Source organism: Mustela putorius, unplaced genomic scaffold (genome assembly GCF_011764305.1).
Source record: "Mustela putorius furo isolate JIRA1106 unplaced genomic scaffold, ASM1176430v1.1 tig00000275_pilon_pilon_pilon, whole genome shotgun sequence".
NCBI lineage: Eukaryota > Metazoa > Chordata > Mammalia > Carnivora > Mustelidae > Mustela > Mustela putorius.
In genome coordinates, this window is record NW_025421341.1 from 16,915,598 (window position 1) to 16,939,465 (window position 23,868).

At 34.7% G+C, this 23,868-nt stretch overlaps 1 protein-coding gene and 1 non-coding gene across 5 annotated transcripts in view; one reads left to right on the forward strand and one right to left on the reverse strand.

Moving 5' to 3' along the window:
- ERBB4 (erb-b2 receptor tyrosine kinase 4) overlaps nt 1-23,868 on the reverse strand; it is a 1,164,764-nt gene that overhangs the window by 882,139 nt on the left and 258,757 nt on the right. The gene's annotated exons all lie outside the window — the stretch shown is intronic.
- Nucleotides 4,209-4,334, forward strand: LOC123391726. Its single transcript, XR_006606420.1, has one exon. It is a non-coding gene; the product is annotated as a small nucleolar RNA SNORA40 (small nucleolar RNA).

Below are 23,868 nucleotides of genomic sequence, written 5' to 3' on the forward strand. Positions count from 1 at the left end.
GGCAATGAACTGTTTTTATTCCAAATTCAGCAAGAGACTAAGCTTGAATGCCTTTTGGAATGTTGATGGGAACTTTAAGCAAAAATAGATGAGGTAATTAAACACCCATGTAGGACATATGGCTTGGAGATCGCTTCCCCCTAGAAACTTGTCATTCACAAAGGGAAGGGAGGATAAGGAGAAGGGTTTCTGAGAATGTGTGCATGGATCATGGCCAATAGCACACATGAGGAGACTTCATTCTTAAAAGGAAAGAAACCTCATAATTATTCATACCTGAGATCACCCAGAGTCAAAATTTTCCCTGTGATCTGCTGAATAACTCATTGTTCAGAGGAAAATCACTATGGAACACAGTAGATTTTTTTTTTCCTTTTCTGATTACAATTCAAAACCTTCTCTTTTTCAGGTATTTTACCCCTAATTTTTGTTTTCACTATTTGTTTAATTTAATTTCTTAGAAAAGCTATGTCATAAGCCATCTGATGACTTTGTAAATGCAAAGAGCCAATGTTGTGGAACAGACAATCTAATGACATAGTGTTTAGTGTTCCCTAAAGCAGGAGACAGATGAAGAGAAACGGTGAACCAGCAACCTTAGCATAATTAAGACAAGCCTGAGTGCTTGCCATGGTGCCATTACATTAATCTCACATCAGTGGCACCTGGCTAAAATTTATGAGATATGTAAAAGGGGCCTTTCCAACTGACCTTGATAAGGCAGAGTTATTTATCACGTGAGAGAATAGTGAGCAAGCAAAGGGGAATGAGGTATATTAGAAGTAAGTTGGCAGACAGATTTAAGGGCAGTGGGCTGCAGTACACTTTGACTAAAAAGATCAAGAGAAGTATTTCCAGTACTCTGAACCTTACGCATGCTTGATAAGTAAAATATAAAATCATACATCATGTTAATAAGCAATATATATGAGAAGGGTAATAGTAAATGCCAAGTTTTAAACTGATGCCAGTTTATGCATTTAAAACTTTTAATGTATGTTTATTGAACTAATGAGACTTTGTGACCACACTGGATCCCAAATGATCTCATCCCCAAATAAGTAAGCAAAACATATTCATTGTGAGCAACTGGAGGGCACGGTCTTATTTTATTCCTCATTGCTTTTCCAGGGCCTAAGGCAAAGTCAAATATTTTGGCCCCAATAAATCACCAGATCTTTTTAAGGCTGGCTGTTTCCTGTTCCTGAGGTCTCAGTTCATCCATCAGCTCTACGGAGAGGTCTTCCCTGGTCACCCCATCAAAAAAAAACTTACCACTACAGGGAAGTTTCTTGAGTATTGCCTATATGTTTATTACTTGCTTTTCCTCCCTAGTCTCAAGGTCCCTTGTCTTTCCTGTTCACTTCATATGCTAACAGAGACCAAATACCTAGAACAAAACACAGTAGGTGCTTAATAAATATATATCAATGGATGAAAGAAGAATTGTTTATTGAATGAATTATACAAATTATTAACAGAGGAGTAACAGCTATTATGCTTCAAAATATATTTTGGAAAATATATACTTTTATTCTAACTCATTGTGCTACCTGTAATGAAAAACTGAAAAATCTGATAATGACTGTTTTTCACTAAGGACTTCATTGTGATAAAACTAGTAACACAATAATCCATTCCTGATCATTCATTTGTAAAAACCTCAGACCTTCTCAGCAGTTGCCATTAATGTTATTAAATATGACAAGACTTCTTAGGTCATTATCAATTTTTACTTCAAACATCGCTATAAGGGGTAAAAGTGTTTTTTGTTGTTGTTGTTGGAATTTTGTCAATTCTACTTCTATATAAAATCCAACACATAAAATAGTAGTACCACAAGCTATAGAAATTGCTGAAATGTAAGGGATGTTTTATTTCTGTACATGAGCCAACTAGTCAGCACAAGGGTCCTTTATTTTATTTATGCGTAATGGACAATTGGAAGATTTCTTTTTAACTTTATCAAATATAATTGAATTTATACTTCTAAAATGGAGATGGATGGATACAATTCTATCTTTATACAATGAAAGCCTTATGGACTTTTCAGTGAGGGGGAAAAGCAGCACCACGTTAGAGTCTCACATAGAAAAACCACATCTAGTCAAGGAGAACTGACAGATTCTAGTCTATACCAGTAACAAAATGTCTTTGTACATTTAAATTCTGCTTATCATTTCATGTTTGACAACTCTTCTATGCAAAAGTACAACCTAGCTGAAATCAGCAAATCATAATTTTTCTACTCTTTCACTACATCTCAAAATGAAAAAAAATAAAATGTAGGCACATTTGGCAGCTGTTATTTTACAATGGAAGTAAAAAAGCAATCTTTACATTTTAAAAATAAGCCCAAATTAATAAAATTAATGAATTGATTTTTTTTAAAAAGTGTTGACTTGCCTTACTTCCTAGCATAACTGTTCACTTTAAAAAATATATATATTAAAAAGCCATTCATACTCATACAGAAAATTAATCACTTATAACATTTGTTTGGATTCCAGAGCTATATTCTGGATCTATGTCAGAGATACAGGATATAACTGTACTTTGGGGATCATAAAAATTTTGGTTGGTTTCTTTTGCATATACATTGCAGATTCTAAAATTCAGACCTTTGTGAGGAAAGGATTTTTAAATTAAATACATCAGAACAATTACACATAATTTAGCGTGAATTTGTGTACATTTTAATACAACATAACTTGAGTTATTAAACAAATATTTAGTAAGTAATAAGTTGTAAGGGTAGAAGAGAGTAGGATAATAAAATTTTCTCTACACTCAATGTCACTACTTGAGCTGAGTTTCCTTTGCTTTCTAGAACTCTTGCAGATAATAATTTAAAGTGCTATAAAATATCAGATTTAACATTTGTTGCCAAACTTACCCAAGTCTTTCAGCTCTCCATTTAAATGTATACATTTGGATTATTAAAATTCCATAAGGAAAAGATTAAAGCTTCACACAAATAATATAATGTCACTGATTTCTATTTGTGATGGGAATGTTGAGAGAGGATGAAAGGGGATATGTAGTTTATATTTCATAATTCTGTAACTTAATGATCCTATTTTATTAACGAAAATCAGCTGCACATTTATCTCATAATTATCATCATCAAAGCAGTAAGTGTTCATAAAGATTCAAAGGCTAATTCTATGATCATATCTTACTGCTGTTCATCCTCATCCTATCAATTTTTCTCTAACTCTTGTCTTCATATTAATTTGATGAGATAACTTTTGTTTTTCTAATTAATCAAAGTCTGTATGGGATCATCCTCTCTCAGCAAATATGTCAATATAAGAGGCTTACTTTTCTTTCAAAAGTTGTTGAAACTCATTTTTATTGTTTGTGTTGAAATGCAAACTTTTTCCTTTATATTAAATTAGAATCTCATGAATGTACAGGTCATTAGTTTCTAGAGAGAGTACTCAAATTAAGGACAATACTTTAATCTACAAAGGGTATAAAAAGACCCTTCATGAATAGGCTAAAAATGCTTAATTGCAAAAGAGAAATGTGATTATATTCTAAAGTTTAGAAAAGAACTATTTCTCTTAACAGACCTTACTCATTTTTTAACAAAGAACAAACAACATTAAAATAATTTTGGTCTCTGTTACTGAATTACAATGGAAGTAAATTTTCTTTAAAAAGAACTTGAAAATATGCCTCAGAAGGTAGAAAATTGTTTGAAAATAAAATAAGGTCCTAAATCACCATGTGATGCCAACACAGACTAAATAAACAATGAAAGGTGTACCTGATTACCTGTTTAAATACTAGGTATCCAGTTTGCTTTCACAAATGTAGTGGTTGGCTACACAGCCCATTTTTACTAGGAGCACATGTTCATTAATTTGTCCCTATAGCAACCAATATACTTCTATATACAAGGTAAGACATGAAAATCGGTTTTGTCAAAAAACAAGTCCCTTATATCAGAGCACCTAGTGTTCCCTTGGAATGCTTAATTTGCTATAAATGTACGAGGGAAAGAAACCAAAAATGTTTAACACCTGCTGGAAGTTTAATGAAGAACAAAGTGATTCATAAATAGTTTTCTCCAATGATAAGTGTGAAAAATCAATATTTAATGTCAGAAATTTTTAATAATAAATTAGTCCAAGATTTAATCACTTTCTATACTTAAAAGCAGTTGTTCCAAAACATGTCTTAAATATTTCCTATACAATCGCACTTTTGCTGTTTTTGTTTAGTTTGTGAACAAAGACTTAGACAAAGTGCAAAAAATAAATCCTCTTTTGCAACCCAGAACTCATGGCTCAGTATGAGTTTTGATACAGATAAGAAGGAACAAGATCCGGGGTGCCTGGGTGGCTCAGTGGGTTAAAGCTTCTGCCTTCAGCTCAAGTCATGATCTCAGGGTTCTGGGATCAAGCCCTGCATCGGGCTCTCTGATCAGGGAGCCTGCTTTCCCCTCTCTCTCTCCTTGTGATCTGTCAAATAAATAAAATAAAATCTTCAAGAAGGAAAAAAAAAATTCCTATACATATCTCTTTTCTTCCTGAAGTGAGCAACATTTTCCATGTGGAATGTTGCAGTCATAACTTTATTCATCCCAGAGTCAATTCCAGAACAATGCAATTAGATGTTAGAATGAAAGCATACGGAATGGAATTTTTTTTTTAAAGATTTTATTTATTTTTTTGACAGACAGAGATCACAAGTAGGCAGAGAGGCAGGCAGAGAGAAAGAGAGAGAGAGAGAGGGAAGCAGGCTTCCTGCGGAGCAGAGAGCCCGATGCGGGGCTCTATCCCAGGACCCTGAGATCATGACCCGAGCCGAAGGCAGCAGCCCAAACCACTGAGCCACCCAGGCGCCCCATATGGAATGGAATTAAACTGAAAGATGGACTAAAGACTTGGAACCATTAAAATGAGGAGGCGCCCTGGAAGTCTACTCATTCAAAGCTTTCATTTCAGGGTATCAGAATCTGGGGCCAGAGAAGGTACGTGTCTCACTATTGAAAGACTCAGAACAGGTCAGTGGGCTTGTTACACTCAGTTCTATACTCTAAACTTGTTTTACACTCAAACAGTGAAATTGGGGGAGAGGGAATAATAATGAAAAATGGGGGAAAAATCATATTCTTTCAGGAATTATTTACTAAAACTGTTCTTCCCCCTCCCTTTAAGTAGTATCATTCCCTCTTATTTTTCTTATTCTAAAAAAGTATAGCTGTAATTTGGAAAATCACTTAAAAGAGTCATAGATCTCAATGCTCTCTCCTACCTTCTCTAGTTGGCTAGTTTTATTAAGGTAATTTAACTGATTTTCTTTAAGAGATCCCAGTGAATTTGCTTCCCTCTCTTCCCAATATTTAAAGCAGAATGGGAATTACATCATTTGCAAAATATAATTGTGAGATGTGAAAGGGATTAGGGTATAGTTTAAAAGACACACAGTAGGTGAAAATTCTTCTCTGGGGATATAAAATCTTATCAGATTTCCTTCTAAATGAATGCCATACCCAGACAAATAAAGATATTTGAGAAATGGAAATTATCCATCTCACTATTGGTTCTTTGTAATCACACATTTTTAAAAATTTTTGTTTTCCTTTGTCAGACTTACCCATTTCATTCATATCACTTACTCAAGCTCTCCGTGTTTCAGCCATCTGGATCACTCCGATTTCTTTCAGCTCTTTGCCATCTTGTTCTCCCCTTACAAGGCAGAGCATTGTTTCTAGAGGATTTCTGCATTTAAAGCTCTGAAGTCTCTATGGCACATTATGTGGTTCATTAAATACCACAGAGCTTAAATTAGTATATCATTTTCACATCATTGCTCAAATAGTATTTTTCTGTTCATTTAAATTCTGTGCCTATATGTGTGGCATAGCAGAATTTTAGGTCTAGTAAATAGCAACAAGGGTAATTTGTGGAATTCTTTTTCAATGTGGTATAAAGTGCTATAGTGAAATCAATTGTCTAACACAGACTACAAACTGTATGCATTTGAGCACATGATGAATTTATAAAACTACAAGTCTAAAAATCATATATATATTCACACATTGTGCATCAAAGTGTAAAAATAATATTTAAGAATCATTTGATGGCATACCCAAACTTATAGGGAATAATTTGATCACTTAGAACTTACATTTCAGAAAATCCCCAAACTCCGGTAATCACAGTGTTCACTGACAGTCGCTAAATTGCCCTAAAGTTGCCTACTCTACCATGTTAGACTATGTTGCATAAATTGATGTTGTCCCTCTGAAACCTGGCATGACTTCAGGTTTGTTTTTGTTTGTTTTTTTTTTTTTTTTTTGTTTTTCCCATCCCCTCATTTTACAGATAGGGGTAAATGAAATTCCAAAAGCTGAAGTGATTATAAGCTTGGTTACAAAGTAATTCAGTGACAAAGCTGGGACTGGAGCCTGTCTCTCAAATACCACTCACTTGTTAATAGCCATCAAGGCTAAGGCAGCACTTTGAACTTGAAATCACTTTATTTCCCTCAGTATCTTTTTCATCACAGTGTCCAGGGATGTGGTGTTATCATCCTAACTTCTGAGAGGAGGCAGGTTCTGGGAGATGCTATAGCTAATATGCAGTCACATACATACCTTGAGTCTGTCTATCACATTAATTTCAGGAACATTTCAAGGCAAGGAAGGGTAAAAGTATTTGTTACTCATAAGAAACCAAAGTAAGGAGAATACATTTTATTCCATTATGTGAGTGTTTTCCCAACTTGGCTAACCTCTCTAATCACTGGAGTCACTTGAGATTTTTCTGGCTCCCCCCCAGACTCACTGAATCAGAATCTCCAGGGAAGGCGCCTGGGAATTTGTATTTTTAAGTGGCTCCCCAGGTGATTTTGATAATGAGCCAAGATTTGGAAACACTGGCAGTACCACTGAAAGTTAAGAAGATGTTGCCTTACAAGTTTTAGAATGTTTAGAAGCAAAATGCACCTACTGTTAAAATTGGCCCAATCCAGTTTCTCTCTTTTCTGAACAAGTGAGATAGACGTTTTTGTCACAAGTGGGCAGACCAACTGCCAAATACCACCTATATTTCTGGGTCAGAGACAGATTGGAACTCCACCAAGAGAAACTGGGCATTCGTACTTGGTCTATTTCCATGGCAAGGACAAAACAATCCTAATCTTACTGATCTTTTCATTAAAGAATAAAGCAATCTCAGGGCATTAACTGCTGACAGTAATGCAGATCATGGATTTCACGGATTAACCAGACCACAAACAATCTAGAACATGTTCACAGAACAATTCTTGTTTGTGTAGAACAGGAGGCAAAAAGCAATCAGTCTGACTTGAACTATTGGGTTTAATTACTCAATATAACATTTGTCATTTAAAAACCCATATGCCCATCAGCCTAACAACAGTAGAGATTCTCTGTTAATGATATTGCATAATGTAACAGTACTTCACCGGTTTCAAAGCACTTTCACATATATTAGCACACTTTGTACTTATAATAGAGTGTGAAGTAAAGAGAAATTCTCAACAAATTGAAAGACTGTAATTAAAACATATTCTTAGTAGAATGCAAATGTCTTGAGGTGTATCTGATTTACTTCTGGTTTCAAGCAAAAAAAAAAAATATATATATATATGTATATATATATCACCCCTTACACGCCATGAAAATAATTTTAAACCCTGAAATATTCATTAAATTCTTTTTTAAATGGAAAACGATTTATGCAATGCTAATTTAAATGCTGAATTTTCTTTAAAAAGAAAGTGAATCAAGTAATCAAGCTTTTACTACTTTAAATATCAAGCATATAGATCCTGATTTATTTCATCAAAGCAATTTCTCAGTTATACCAAAGGATGGATTCTTTTCTCTATACAATGGCTCAGCTGAAAAGTAGGGACTATAATGAAGTATACAGAAGAGAGTTTGTTTACTGACAAATTGAAATTTTTATTTTATTTTTTTTAAAGATTTATTTATTTATTTATTTGACAGAGAGAGAGAGAGATCCTAAGTAGGCAGAGAGGCAGGCAGAGAGAGAGGGGGAAGCAGGCTCCCTGCTGAGCAGAGAGCTGGATGTGGGGCTCGATCACAGGACCCTGGGATCATGACCTGAGCTGAAGGCAGAGGCTTAACCCACTGAGCCATCCAGGCACCCCAAAATTGAAATTTTTAAAATATTATATTTGCCTATATGTAATTAAAAGTCAAATTCAAACTTGTTATTCTTCGTTTTTATTGTTTATTTGCAATTTTGCCCTTCATCCTTTTTTACTCAAGTCCCAAACTTCTAACTTTGTCTCAGTGTTATTTTTCCTGTTAGAACTTAAAAAATAAACTTCAAAAAAAATTTTTTTTCTAGATAGAGTGAAAATAGCTAGGAAAGTTACCATGTGAAAAGAATGCTATTAAAGCCAAATATTCAAATATCAATTACAATAAAGAACTACTTGGACACATAATAATTTATCGTAGTTATTATTCAACTTAATATTATCAACAGGTTCAGATAACAATGTAAGTTTTTCTCATGGAAGAGACTCCATCTGAGTTCCTAATTAAATAACTTTTGTATAGTTCCTTTTCTGCCCTTCACAAAAGGTCTTTTTTTCCCTCCATTCTTGCTCTCTTTCTTTCTTTGTTGATACTGTTTACTTCCAAGCCTGCTTCTGAACTCTCTAATTAGCTCTTGATAGATCTGCTGCCCTGTTTCCACAAACATTTAATTCGGCCGTCAGTCCATTTACATTACAGCATGTTGCATTGTCTTTTACCAGCCTAATTTTGTTTGAGTGAATGTAAATCCCATTAAACAGTCACCTATTAGACTGTGGCATATAAACTCCAAAAGCCTCTTTATTACAAGAGTGAACATAAGGCACAATTGATAAAAGATTTCTGGGGCATTTCAATTTGTGGTCTACTTCAAATATTCTGTCTGCTTTAAGCTTAGCAGCTCACTTTTTCAAAGTATTTGACAGAATATATGAGTATCTTTCAACCTCTGTATTCCATAGCAAAACATACATAAACATTACTTGCTTCTCGTCTTGGGAAAAAAGAATTTACTTATACCTAAACATATGTTAAATATGTATTTTCCCCCTTTAGTTTATTTTCCCCTTGATAACCTGACCACATTATTTTCAAAAGACTGCATGAAGGTGTTTACAGAGATCAAGAGAAGCTTGCAGATTCCTCTGGAAAGAGCTCTTTTTTAATTTTAAACACCAGTGCAGAATTTCAACAAGCTTTGGTGTTTCCTGATGAGTTTTCTCAAGAGGAGTAAAAAAGGCATCCTGACATGTAGCCCATTTAATAGCAAGTAGATACTGGCATCAGAGACAGTCCAGCCCCTCTTGTAACATGGATCTATGTGATAGCCCGAAACAAGAAAAAACAAGATGTAAGAGATGGATAGAAGTTATGGAAAGACAAGGTAGCCAAATATCAGGGTTGCTGATATTTTTATCAGTATATATTCAATCACATTAGTTCTAGGTTCTGGTTTTTATCAGAGTGGGCTCAGTATATAGACTTTCCCTAAAGCTGAGTTAATCATTCAGCACCATGGTCACATAATTATTGGTTTAAGGTAAGGGTGAGAATGGCTTTCTTTCCATTTCCTCCTGGTAATAAACTCAGAAAGACACCCATGAAGTGCAAACCCTCACGCACAAAATTATTTCTCACCCCTGTGGTCTTGTCAAAGCCAATATTTCAGGAAAGCACAGGTTGTTGAAGGGGACTGTGATTTTTTGCCTGCTGTGAGTCTCTAAGGACAACAAACATTCCAAAAGAGACTGTAGCCACAATTGTTAATAACTTCACACAGCTTTTTGCCATGATGACAAAAATCCACGAGAAGACTGAATAGGTAATGGGTTAGGCGTTAAGCCACAGCTATTTGTGTAGGAATCAAAATATGTATGGGATCAAATACCGGTTAGAGAGTCAACATCGATTAAGAATCTAAACAATCATGGAAATGATTTTGCCAAATGTGTGGAATGTATAGTGAATATTAGCAGACACTTAGCTTGTTGTAATAAGTGCAAAAGAAAATTCAGTTAAGTACTTAAACTAAATGGTTTATGCTAAATAGCATGAAATTACGAAACAACTGATCATCAGAAATGGATTTATAAGACTTTGCATCAATACCCACCCATGTTTCTAATACGTAGCTTCTACATAAATCCAAAGTCTTGAATATTCAGGCTCAAAAATACATAGAAATAGATGTAAAAACAATTTTCTTGGATGATAGGCTCCTTATTTCTTTCTACGTATGCTTCCATTTGGGTTAATGGCTTTATCATATATGATGCGTTGAGTTTGACATGACTGCTTCAATTTCTGCCTATTTCATAGCATTAAGAGACATCTTTATTCAGCTTTGTATATTCAAATAATTCATAATAGCTAACATGAGTTCCACGCTTGCCCCTTTTGTTGTTCCCTCATGATGATTTCAAATTTAATTGAGATCAAGATTTCTAAAGGAAAGGTACATATTAGTTTAGTGTTACTTGTTCCCAAAATAGGCAACTGACTAGTATTACTTTGTGGTTTACTAAAGTTTTTCTTAAATATTAACATCATTACTGTAAAATGTAATGAATTTCAAAAGGAAATTAATTTTTAAAGCTGTGCAAATACTTTAAGTGGGCATAAGTGATTCATAACAAATATGCCAAAGAAATTTGAAAGTTACTAAACACATGAAAGTTTCTAAATACACATAGGTTTCTATACTACCTACAATATTTACAAAACATTTTTAACTTAAAAAAATCTGTATGCTATACCAAGTCATAACCTATAATTATCTCTATAGATGGATTATATAACCTGTCTGAACCTCAGTTTCCTCTTTTTAAAATGAAGAAAATATTCAAGATTAAATGAGTCAATTACATAAATAAATATTTACCAATTTCTTAGTACGAATCATAAATTGTAATATGCACTGGGTATATAGTAGTGAACAATCCCTATTTCCCACAGAACTACAGTGAGGAAGATAGCCAAAACACATATATAGTTATAACTTCTGGTAAGCTCTATCATAAACAGTGATGGTCATAGTTTTGTCCCTTCTCCTATTAGTGGGATTTTTAAAATTTACTTTTAAAATGAATCTATTTTAAGCAATTCTTGTAAACTGACCCCATGCCTACCTATGATGTGAGTAACCATATGATTCACCCTTAGTCAATGATATGACCTAATCTCCAAATTCACAGTGATGAAGGCTATGTGGCAGGAGACATGATCTTTGCAGTAAGAACACAACTATGAAGATATGAAATATGAGAACAGAACTGCTTTGAGCCTTTTTTTTTTTTTTAATCACAAATTAGGTAAAGTCTGACTAAGAATAAAGAAAGAATCTGGAGTTGAGACATTAAGACAGTAAGACAGTATCCTAATGACATGGTCTCTCATGGATCAACGTGTACTTAAAGACCAGAACAATGTGTGCTTAAAGACCAAAAACTTCCTATTTCTGTAATCCAACAAAACCCCTTTGTTTAGATTAGTTCAAACTAGGTTTCAATCACCTACAATCAATGCACTATAATTTAAAAGTACACAAGACAATAGTAGAGTAAAATGTGGATAGATCAGTGCTTTAAGCAGAGAAAAATATCATGAAGGCTCTGTCTGAGGTAAGGGAGATATATATGAATTGAGGAACTATGAACTTAATAGTATTATCACTATCACCACAACTATCATTCTTCATAGATTCTTCTAGGTCTTGATTTAAAGCACTGGGAAAGATATTCCCCCCTAAAAGGAGGCTCCAACCAGACCATCTTTCATTTGCAATTTGCATTTCTTCTACTGGGTTATCAAGTGGAAGGACTTCTTCTAAAAGCAGATGTTTCTTGAAAGTAAGAAAGATAAAATTTAGATACCAGAAAAGATAAAGTAATGGAGACTTCATAGATCACTAGGCAGAGAACCTTAGGAAACCCAAGGAGCCTTCTGCACAGCTGAGCAGAACATAAAGAAGGAGAGAAAAGAAAATGAAGACAAAACTATCTAAGCCCCAATTTTGCCCTAGCTACCTAATTCATCGTATACTTTTTTTTTTAAAGATTGTATTTATTTATTTGAGAGCGAGAGCATGACAGAGAGAGAGAAAGAGAGCATAAGCAGGGGGAGGGACAGAGGGAGAGGGAGAAGACGACTCCCCACTAAGCAGGGTGCCCAACACAGGGCTCTCTATCCCAGGCCCGTGGGATCATGATCTGAGCTGAAGGCAGGCACTTAATTGACTGAGCCACCCAGGTGCCCCTAATTCAACATATACTTTAAAAATAAAATGAGGATGGTTTGAAATATAAATTTCTACTAATCTGAAAAATTTGTGTTTTTTTTTTTTTTTAAGAATTTACTAACTTTGAAATCCACCTTCACTTGTTTATCTGGTTGCTTTAAAGTAGTCATAAAGCAATCTAGTAGATGGCATTCTTTCTAAGTAGAGAACTCTTGGGTTCCTAAAACATGGTAACTGGAGTATCTTTGGATACTTGATAGTTTAACAGAAGCTACATTCAGCAGAATAGAAAGGATTCAAGAGAAAGTCTCTGAGTTAGTGAATATCAGATAGAAAATTTATAATTGCCCGAATTCACAGATTATTTGTTGGAACATCTCAAGATGCTGAGTCAGCCATGCTTACACAAAAAACTCCCCTTTACTGTCTTTCATTGTGCATCTAAGGTGCCTATTAATATAGTACCTGAATGAGACTATTTAAATTCAAAGGAAGTTTTTGCCTGAAGGAGGACAGCAGAATTGGGCCCAATGGGAGTTCTGTCTGAGTATTTGAGGGCAGAATTTAGTCTACTGGAAGGGCAGTCACTAACTAGGGATTTAACTACTACAAAAACTTTTAAGGAAGAAAGGAAGTGACAGTATTATAGGTTTTTTTCATTCCCTCACTTTTCTCAAGTAGAAATATTTTGATTAAAACAACAACAGGAAAAACTAAATTGGAGAGACTAGCTCTAAATTATGGCATCCTGAAATTAGAATTTCAATTTATGAATTTTGAATAACATCCACATTTTCTATCATACAAATTCTATAGAAGATTTGGCTGAGACTAAACCTGTCAGCCTTGTAAAAGGCAGTATTTAAGTAGGAAGTAAGTATCTCTCCGATCTTTATCAAATATCCAAATCATTAACTATAAAAATGCCACATATAAGTTTAAAATCCAACAATTCATATAACCTAATCAGCAGTCTTTTTTTAAATTACAGAAAAGAAATATAGCAAATACCTGTTTTTTACCACATCATATTAGCATCTGTGTCAGCCTTTTTATTTTTATATTTGTATTTTTTTAAACGACTTAAGCCATGTGTGTGTATGTGTGTTATCTTAAAGGCTATGGGAAGACAAAGAAAACAAAGTTCATTTTAATATCCACACATAGTCCTTCTCTTACCCTCAAAATCACCACGGTAAGTCTGACCAGTATCCTTCCAGCTACCCTTATATATACACATACATACATACCTACATGCATAATAGTAAAAGCATTGTTTGACATGACTGCAGTAGTCTTTATCATAAAATTACTAAGTGAAAGGAACACAAATTGAAAATCCAGAATGTAAATTAAAAATTCTAGATTTATAGACTTCAGTGAGAACAGATTGTAGAAATCACCTCTCTTGTTTAATAGTATGGATTCCGTGCCTCAGGAAAGAGTCGCTCCTTGGGGGACACAAGGAGTTAGTAGAAGAGTTCCCAATGAGCCAAGATCTCTTACTTGTGAGATACTTTTTCCAGAATGACAGGCCACCAGTTGTTAACAGTCACATATCACAAGCTTTGCTGTTTCTTTTCTTGTATATATGTCTGTGTGTGCATGTGTGTTATGCGTTATGCATGAGGAGAGAAGGTATATCAATGGACTAATAAAGTTGGCAAAGAAGAAAGACTCAACATGTACTATGTAGTGGGCATTATGTCAGCAGTGTATGTACAACAAAGATAAAAAAACTGTTATCATGGGGTTTACAGTCTAACAGAGCAAGACTGAAAAAGATGAGCACCATGATTGTGTGTATTTGAGTATGAGTGTGTACATTTGTTTGTGTAAAACTGATTACTCTAGTTAAAGGCTGTAAGAGACCCCAGAGAAAAGACAACTGTTTCCATACATTTTTGGTGTTTCCTATGGCTAATTCTTCCAAATATTAATCACGCTACTTAACAACACAGCCTGATGGAGGAGGAAAGTTATTATAGGAAAGAGAGCTGTGCTCCAGCCATTTAGACCTGAGGAGTTGTCTGACACCCTTATCTGTCCAGGCATGTTTAGGATTGAAACAGTTTTTACATAGTCCATGGCAACAGTACTTCCTGTAGACTGTACAAATTAATAAACGAGAGCACAGAGGTACAGATGATGGTAAGGAACATGTAGGAATAGAGTCTTACATATTTTCAATCAACTTTTTAATCAACTTTAGCATAATCCCATCATGCGTTTTAAAGTGGCTTTATATTAGATATTTTTCCCACGGAAAATGAATAATTTGCATTAAAAGAAAGCTAATTTCATCGATAATGGTAAATTAGGCCCATTTTACAAGGATGACAAAATACGCTTCAGATATGAATGTATCACAGGTGCCATTTAGTTTGTTTTTTCTTTTTTCTGAGTTACAAAGTCTGAATATTTTATATATATAATGTATCACTTAAGTTTTATATAAAAATATAAAACTTACCGCTTAAGTTATAACTTATCACTTAAGTTGACGACTTAGTTAAACAGAGAAATCAAATTTAATGGACTGTATAGTAAATTCCTAGTAAGCATTCTCCTCACAACATTGTAAATATGTTCAGGGCGCTTACCTCTATTTTTCAAATGTATTTTATCAGGCTTCTTCAGAACAACTGCAGTGAAGGAAAATGTCAGAGAAAAGGGAAATAGTTTGTAGTTTGTGGATTGTTACAATTACTTTTTCTGTATGTTCTCTGGGATACATGTATTTATGATTATTTTATTCCCAAAGAAAAGACTAATATAACTAAAATTTATTGGGGCCAAATATATCACTTGTTTTACAGAATTTTATCACAACACTTTATGAAATCAATAGTATTTGTTTTACAGGTGAGGAAAATTAAGATAAAGTACTATAATCTTGAATATCTTTGGTATAATTCTGGAAATAAATTTCTGAAAAAACTAATTTTTTTTGTTTGAAAATGAACAATTTTGAATTCAAAAAATTCAACTTTTTCAATTACCAAATGCCCCTTCTGACATGATTTCCAGCTGCTAAAAAATGTCTCTCACTTAAAGATTTCTGACTTGTAGACTTTTAAAGTATAGCTCAAAATCATACTTTCATTTTACAATTGGAAATAAATTTAGTACCTTCTCCAACCTTTTAATTTTATAAAGAACAAGGCTCAGAGAAGTAAAATAGTTTGCTTAATAGAATTTCTTAACAGCAGAAATATAACCAGAACTTAATTTGTACCACTAGTTCAATGATCTCTGAACATTCTGCCATTGACACAGTTAACAGAATTAACTGTGATATTTATTTATTTTATTTTATTTTTTTATTTTTTTAAGATTTTTTTTTTATTTATTTATTTGACAGAGAGAGATCACAAGTAGGCAGAGAGGCAGGCAGAGAGAGAGAGAGGAGGAAGAAGCAGGCTCCCTGCTGAGCAGAGAGCCCGATGCGGGACTCGATCCCAGGACCCTGAGATCATGACCTGAGCCGAAGGCAGCGGCTTAACCCACTGAGCCACCCAGGCGCCCTTAACTGTGATATTTATTTCTATTAGTGATATCAGAGACAATAAAAAGAAGTGATATAACCAAGCACGACAATTCCCCTATTCAAATTAGTTTCGACCTAAAGCCAACCAACTTGAAAAAATTAAGACAAGTATAATTGGGCATTAAAAAATTATGTTTAAATGTAAATACACAATAGTAAATAGTTTAGACGGTTGACAATTTCAATGACCATCGAAGCAATAGTATTATGGTGTCTGTAGAATAACAAATAGCATGGAGGACATGGGGAGTTAGAGAAGAGAAGGGAGTTGGGGGAAATTGGAAGGGGAGGTGAACCATGAGAGACTATGGACTCTGAAAAACAATCTGAGGGGTTTGAAGTGGCGGGGGGTGGGAGGTTGGGGTACCAGGTGGTGGGTATTATAGAGGACACGGATTGCATGGAACACTGGGTGTGGTGCAAAAATAATGAATACTGTTATGCTGAAAAAAAATAAAATAAAATCACTTGGAAAAACAAAACAAAACAAAAACAAAAAAAAGAAAGGCAGTGAAAAGTTTTATAAACTAGTAAGCAATTTGATCCTATTGTGTGAAACCAAAGGGTTAACTTGAGGATTTGTTTATGTAGCTATAAACGTAATGATTATATTAAGTAAAAATATGTTTAAAACTGAATAAGATTGCCTTTACCTTCATTTTTTAATGCAACTTAGTGAAGAGAAATCAAGCCATCAACCCAGAAAGAGTCCCAAGAATTCTTATTCTAAGAATACACATGTATAACTTCTAGAAAATGAAAATGTAAATGGTATTAAATTGATTAAATGAGGAAGCCATTAGACTGAGGTGGCTCGAATGCTGAGGTGGGCCCACATAAGCAAACCAAAAGCTAAGCCATTTAGTAAATATCTCCAGTTATGAAACAGTAACACTAAGGACAACCTCTCACAAACAGCCAACTAGACTCTAAATTAAAATCCTGAATAAAACTCTCAGAAGTCATTTTTTTTTTTTTCTCGCCTTCGGGTAAAAAAAAAAATTTTTTTTTTTTAACTGTTACCTTTTTCTTTTTTAACGATTTTTTACTAGTTTATCTAATATATATATATATATATTTTACATTTTTCTTAGGTGTTTTCTTTTTTTAAAAATTCTTTTCTTTTCTTTTCTTTTTTTTTCTTTTTCTTTTCTTTTTGTTTTTTTTTTTTTTTCTTTCTTCCTTTTTGAACCTCTTTTTATCCCCTTTCTCCCCACTCACGATTTTGGATCTCTTCTAATTTGGTTAAAGCATATTTTCCTGGGGTTGTTGCCACCCTTTTAGTATTTTACTTGCCCCTTCATTTACTCTTATCTGGACAAAATGACAAGACGTAAAAATTCAACACAAAAAAAAGAACAAGAGGCAGTACCGAAGGCTAGGGACCTAATCAATACAGACATTGGTAATATGTCAGATCTAGAGTTCAGAATGACAATTCTCAAGGTTCTAGCCGGGCTCGAAAAAGGCATGGAAGATATTAGAGAAACCCTCTCGAGAGATATAAAAGCCCTTTCTGGAGAAATAAAAGAACTAAAATCTAACCAAGGTGAAATCAAAAAAGCTATTAATGAGGTACAATCAAAAATGGAGGCTCTAACTGCTAGGATAAATGAGGCAGAAGAAAGAATTAGTGATATAGAAGACCAAATGACAGAGAATAAAGAAGCTGAGCAAAAGAGGGACAAACAGCTACTAGACCACGAGGGGAGAATTCGAGAGATAAGTGACACCATAAGACGAAACAACATTAGAATAATTGGGATTCCAGAAGAAGAAGAAAGTGAGAGGGGAGCAGAAGGTATACTGGAGAGAATTATTGGGGAGAATTTCCCCAATATGGCAAAGGGAACGAGCATCAAAATTCAGGAGGTTCAGAGAATGCCCCTCAAAATCAATAAGAATAGGACCACACCCCGTCACCTAATAGTAAAATTTACAAGTCTCAATGACAAAGAGAAAATCCTGAAAGCAGCCCGGGAAAAGAAGTCTGTAACATACAATGGTAAAAATATTAGATTGGCAGCTGACTTATCCACAGAGACCTGGCAGGCCAGAAAGAGCTGGCATGATATTTTCAGAGCACTAAACGAGAAAAACATGCAGCCAAGAATACTATATCCAGCTAGGCTATCATTGAAAATAGAAGGAGAGATTAAAAGCTTCCAGGACAAACAACTACTGAAAGAATTTGCAAATACCAAACCAGCTCTACAGGAAATATTGAAAGGGGTCCTCTAAGCAAAGAGAGAGCCTACAAGTTGTAGATCAGAAAGGAACAGAGACCATATACAGTAACAGTCACCTTACAGGCAATACAATGGCACTAAATTCATATCTCTCAATAGTTACCCTGAATGTGAATGGGCTAAATGCCCCTGTCAAAAGACACAGGGTATCAGAATGGATAAAAAAAAACAAAAACCCATCTATATGTTGCCTCCAAGAAACACATTTTAAGCCCGAAGACACCTCCAGATTTAAAGTGAGGGGGTGGAAAAGAATTTACCATGCTAATGGACATCAGAAGAAAGCAGGAGTGGCAATCCTTATATCAGATCAATTAGATTTTAAGCCAAAGACTATAATAAGAGATGAGGAAGGACACTATATCATACTCAAAGGGTCTGTCCAACAAGAAGATTTAACAATTTTAAATATCTATGCCCCCAATGTGGGAGCAGCCAACTATATAAACCAATTAATAACAAAATCAAAGAAACACATCAACAATAATACAATGATAGTAGGGGACTTTAACACTCCCCTCACTGAAATGGACAGGTCATCCAAGCAAAAGATCAGCAAGGAAATAAAGGCCTTAAATGACACACTGGACCAGATGGACATCACAGATATATTCAGAATATTTCATCCCAAAGCAACAGAATACACATTCTTCTCTAGTGCACATGGAACATTCTCCAGAATAGATCACATCCTCGGTCCTAAATCAGGACTCAACCGGTATCAAAAGATTGGGATCATTCCCTGCATATTTTCAGACCACAATGCTCTAAAGCTAGAACTCAACCACAAAAGGAAGTTTGGAAAGAACCCAAATACATGGAGACTAAACAGTATCCTTCTAAAGAATGAATGGGTCAACCGGGAAATTAAAGAAGAATTGAAAAAAATCATGGAAACAAATGATAATGAAAATACAACGGTTCAAAATCTGTGGGACACAACAAAGGCAGTCCTGAGAGGAAAATATATAGCGGTACAAGCCTTTCTCAAGAAACAAGAAAGGTCTCAGGTACACAACCTAACCCTACACCTAAAGGAGATGGAGAAAGAACAAGAAAGAAACCCTAAGCCCAGCAGGAGAAGAGAAATCATAAAGATCAGAGCAGAAATCAATGAAATAGAAACCAAAAAAACAATAGAACAAATCAACGAAACTAGGAGCTGGTTCTTTGAAAGAATTAATAAAATTGATAAACCCCTGGCCCGACTTATCAAAAAGAAAAGAGAAAGGACCCAAATAAATAAAATCATGAATGAAAGAGGAGAGATCACAACTAACACCAAAGAAATACAAACTATTATAAGAACATACTATGAGCAACTCTACGGCAATAAATTTGACAATCTGGAAGAAATGGATGCATTCCTAGAAACATATAAACTACCGCAACTGAACCAGGAAGAAATCGAAAGCCTGAACAGACCCATAACCAGTAAGGAGATTGAAACAGTCATTAAAAATCTCCAAACAAACAAAAGCCCAGGGCCAGACGGCTTCCCGGGGGAATTCTACCAAACATTTAAAGAAGAACTAATTCCTATTCTCCTGAAACTGTTCCAAAAAATAGAAATGGAAGGAAAACTTCCAAACTCATTTTATGAGGCCAGCATCACCTTGATCCCAAAACCAGACAAGGATCCCACCAAAAAAGAGAGCTATAGACCTATATCCTTGATGAACACAGATGCGAAAATACTCAACAAAATACTAGCCAATAGGATTCAACAGTACATTAAAAAGATTATTCACCACAACCAAGTGGGATTTATTCCAGGGCTGCAAGGTTGGTTCAACATCCGCAAATCAGTCAATGTGATACAACACATCAATAAAAGAAAGAACAAGAACCATATGATACTCTCAATAGATGCTGAAAAAGCATTTGACAAAGTACAACATCCCTTCCTGATCAAAACTCTTCAAAGTGTAGGGATAGAGGCACATACCTCAATATCATCAAAGCCATCTATGAAAAACCCACCGCAAATATCATTCTCAATGGAGAAAAACTGAAAGCTTTTCCGCTAAGGTCAGGAACACGGCAGGGATGTCCATTATCACCACTGCTATTCAACATCGTACTAGAGGTCCTAGCCTCAGCAATCAGACAACAAAAGGAAATTAAAGGCATCCAAATCGGCAAAGAAGAAGTCAAATTATCACTCTTCGCAGATGATATGATACTATATGTGGAAAACCCAAAAGACTCCACTCCAAAACTGCTAGAACTTATACAGGAATTCAGTAAAGTGTCAGGATATAAAATCAATGCACAGAAATCAGTTGCATTTCTCTACACCAACAGCAAGACAGAAGAAAGAGATATTAAGGAGTCAATCCCATTTACAATTGCATCCAAAACCATAAGATACCTAGGAATAAACCTAACCAAAGAGACACAGAATCTATACTCAGAAAACTATAAAGTACTCATGAAAGAAATTGAGGAAGACACAAAGAAATGGAAAAATGTTCCATGCTCCTGGATTGGAAGAATAAATATTGTGAAAATGTCTATGCTACCTAAAGCAATCTACACATTTAATGCAATTCCTATCAAAGTACCATCCATCTTTTTCAAAGAAATGGAACAAATAATTCTAAAATTTATATGGAACCAGAAACGACCTCGAATAGCCAAAGGGATATTGAAAAAGAAAGCCAACGTTGGTGGCATCACAATTCCGGACTTCAAGCTCTATTACAAAGCTGTCATCATCAAGACAGCATGGTACTGGCACAAAAACAGACACATAGATCAATGGAACAGAATAGAGAGCCCAGAAATAGACCCTCAAATCTATGGTCAACTAATCTTCGACAAAGCAGGAAAGAATGTCCAATGGAAAAAAGACAGCCTTTTCAATAAATGGTGCTGGGAAAATTGGACAGCCACATGCAGAAAAATGAAATTGGACCATTTCCTTACACCACACACACAAAAATAGACTCAAAATGGATGAAGGACCTCAATGTACGAAAGGAATCCATCAAAATCCTTAAGGAGAACACGGGCAGCAACCTCTTCGACCTCTGCCGCAGCAACATCTTCCTAGGAACAACGCAAAAGGCGAGGGAAGCAAGGGGAAAAAATGAACAACTGGGATTTCATCAAGATCAAAAGCTTTTGCACAGCAAAGGAAACAGTTAACAAAATCAAAAGACAACTGACAGAATGGGAAAAGATATTTGCAAACGACATATCAGATAAAGGACTAGTGTCCAGAATCTATAAAGAACTTAGCAAACTCAACACCCAAAGAACAAATAATCCAATCAAGAAATGGGCAGAAGACATGAACAGACATTTCTGCAAAGAAGACATCCAGATGGCGAACAGACACATGAAAAAGTGCTCCATATCACTCGGCATCAGGGAAATACAAATCAAAACCACAATGAGATATCACCTCACACCAGTCAGAATGGCTAAAATCAACAAGTCAGGAAATGACAGATGCTGGCGAGGATGCGGAGAAAGGGGAACCCTCCTACACTGTTGGTGGGAATGCAAGCTGGTGCAGCCACTCTGGAAAACAGCATGGAGGTTCCTCAAAATGTTGAAAATAGAACTGCCCTATGACCCAGCAATTGCACTATTGGGTATTTACCCTAAAGATACAAATGTAGTGATCCAAAGGGACACATGCACCCGAATGTTTATAGCAGCAATGTCCACAATAGCCAAACTATGGAAAGAACCTAGATGTCCATCAACAGATGAATGGATCAAGAAGATGTGGTATATATACACAATGGAATACTATGCAGCCATCAAAAGAAATGAAATCTTGCCATTTGCAACAACATGGATGGAACTAGAGCGTATCATGCTTAGCGAAATAAGTCAAGCAGAGAAAGACAACTATCATATGATCTCCCTGATATGAGGAAGTGGTGATGCAACATGGAGGCTTAAGTGGGTAGAAGAAGAATAAATGAAACAAGATGGGATTGGGAGGGAGACAAACCATAAGTGACTTTTAATCTCACAAAACAAACTGAGGGTTGCCGGGGGGAGGGGGTTTGGGAGAAGGGGGTGGGATTATGGACATTGGGGAGGGTATGTGATTTGGTGAGTGCTGTGAAGTGTGTAAACCTGGTGATTCACAGACCTGTACCCCTGGGGATAAAAATATATGTTTATAAAAAATAAAAAATTAAAAAAAAAAAAAAAAAAAAAACTCTCAGAAGTTAAAAATCTACTTAAACACACTCAGAAGCATTTAAATGTTATTTTAAAATGTATAATGTAGAAAATACAGTTTGTATAAAAAATAATAAATTCCAGGAAAAGATTTATTTTAAGGATGACTCCATAATAAAAAAAATCACATTACTGTAATTTTAACGTAGCTCCTAATATTGGAAAGTAGCTCCAAAAAACTTTTTTAGAAGCTTGTCAGAACTGATGCAGACAGCAAATTTTCTTAAAAATTTATGCAAAACAACCATTGCCATACATGATTTTTTCCTATTTAAATTAATATTAACTAAATGGGTTGAGAAAAAGCTATATCATATATATGTATAATACATGATGTAAGTTATATACACACACAAACCTCACACATATATATCCTATTTCAGATACCAAAAAGTATTTTCCTTTTCCACTTCCCTTAGAAAATCAGAATCAGCATTGATACTGAAAATACAAAAAATTTATTTCCTTAAACAGTAAAGCCAAATTTGCCAAGTAATACAGGTATAATTCTTTATAATCACTGTCACTATAACATTATATGAATAAGAGAAACTAAATAAAATAAAATCTAACTTCTAAGGATATTATTTGTATTGTGTTTTATTTTCCATTTGCAGATATACAAATATGGACCATATCAATACAAGATTTCATTATCTAATTCAATCCTATGGAAAAACTATGTAGAAGGATCTATCATGCAAATAATTTATGAATTACCTATATATTTTGTTTGAAGTAGAACACAGCTATTAGGGAGAAAACTGAAAGTACCCTAAAAGTGTGAAATTTGTGTTCTTATTCTTACCTAATCTAAACTATATTCAAAGGATGATTTCCTTTTGTAGTTACATAGCTTTTTTTCCCTCCATCTTATGTCTTCTCATATCATTTATAATCTTAAAATTATAGTAACTAAGTATAATAAATTAATATAGTATAGTACAGATTACATATACATTCATTTCAACCTGTGAAGTTTCATAAATCTTAGCTATGCTTATTGTACTCAATCTCTCAATTAAAAATTGACTTTGGAGTTTGTCAAAACATATTCTTCTACATCTATTTATATGGGTGCTATTGAAATTATAATATCAAAAACTCCTTAAAATATACACTTAAAAGCTAACATATTTAGTACTGCTTAGGATCTTTAAAATTATTATCTTAAAATCAGCAAAATAAATGAAATGTGAAAACTAAGGATGGTACAATACAATCAAATTTTAGAATTATATATTATAGCTCTATGTCTATAAACAGTTTCAAAAGTCAGGTCAGAAAAGTGAATGACTGTGGGGAGCTTGATAGAGTGTAAAAATTTGGATGCATAAATCTCATTCAGGTTCACTTCCATATGCCTGAGGGCAAAGCCAGGCATGAAGCCTTCGTGTGTTACTACTGAACTGGGTCATACGTGGTGATATTTGCTGTATGGTCCTGTGATGAGGCAGCATGGGGAGAACCAGCTGGCCAAGGCTAATGTACCATCTGGGCTAAAAATATATTGCCAATTCCATTGGCAGAGAGGGAAGAGTGAATTTGTAATCGAGCTATAAATCACAAG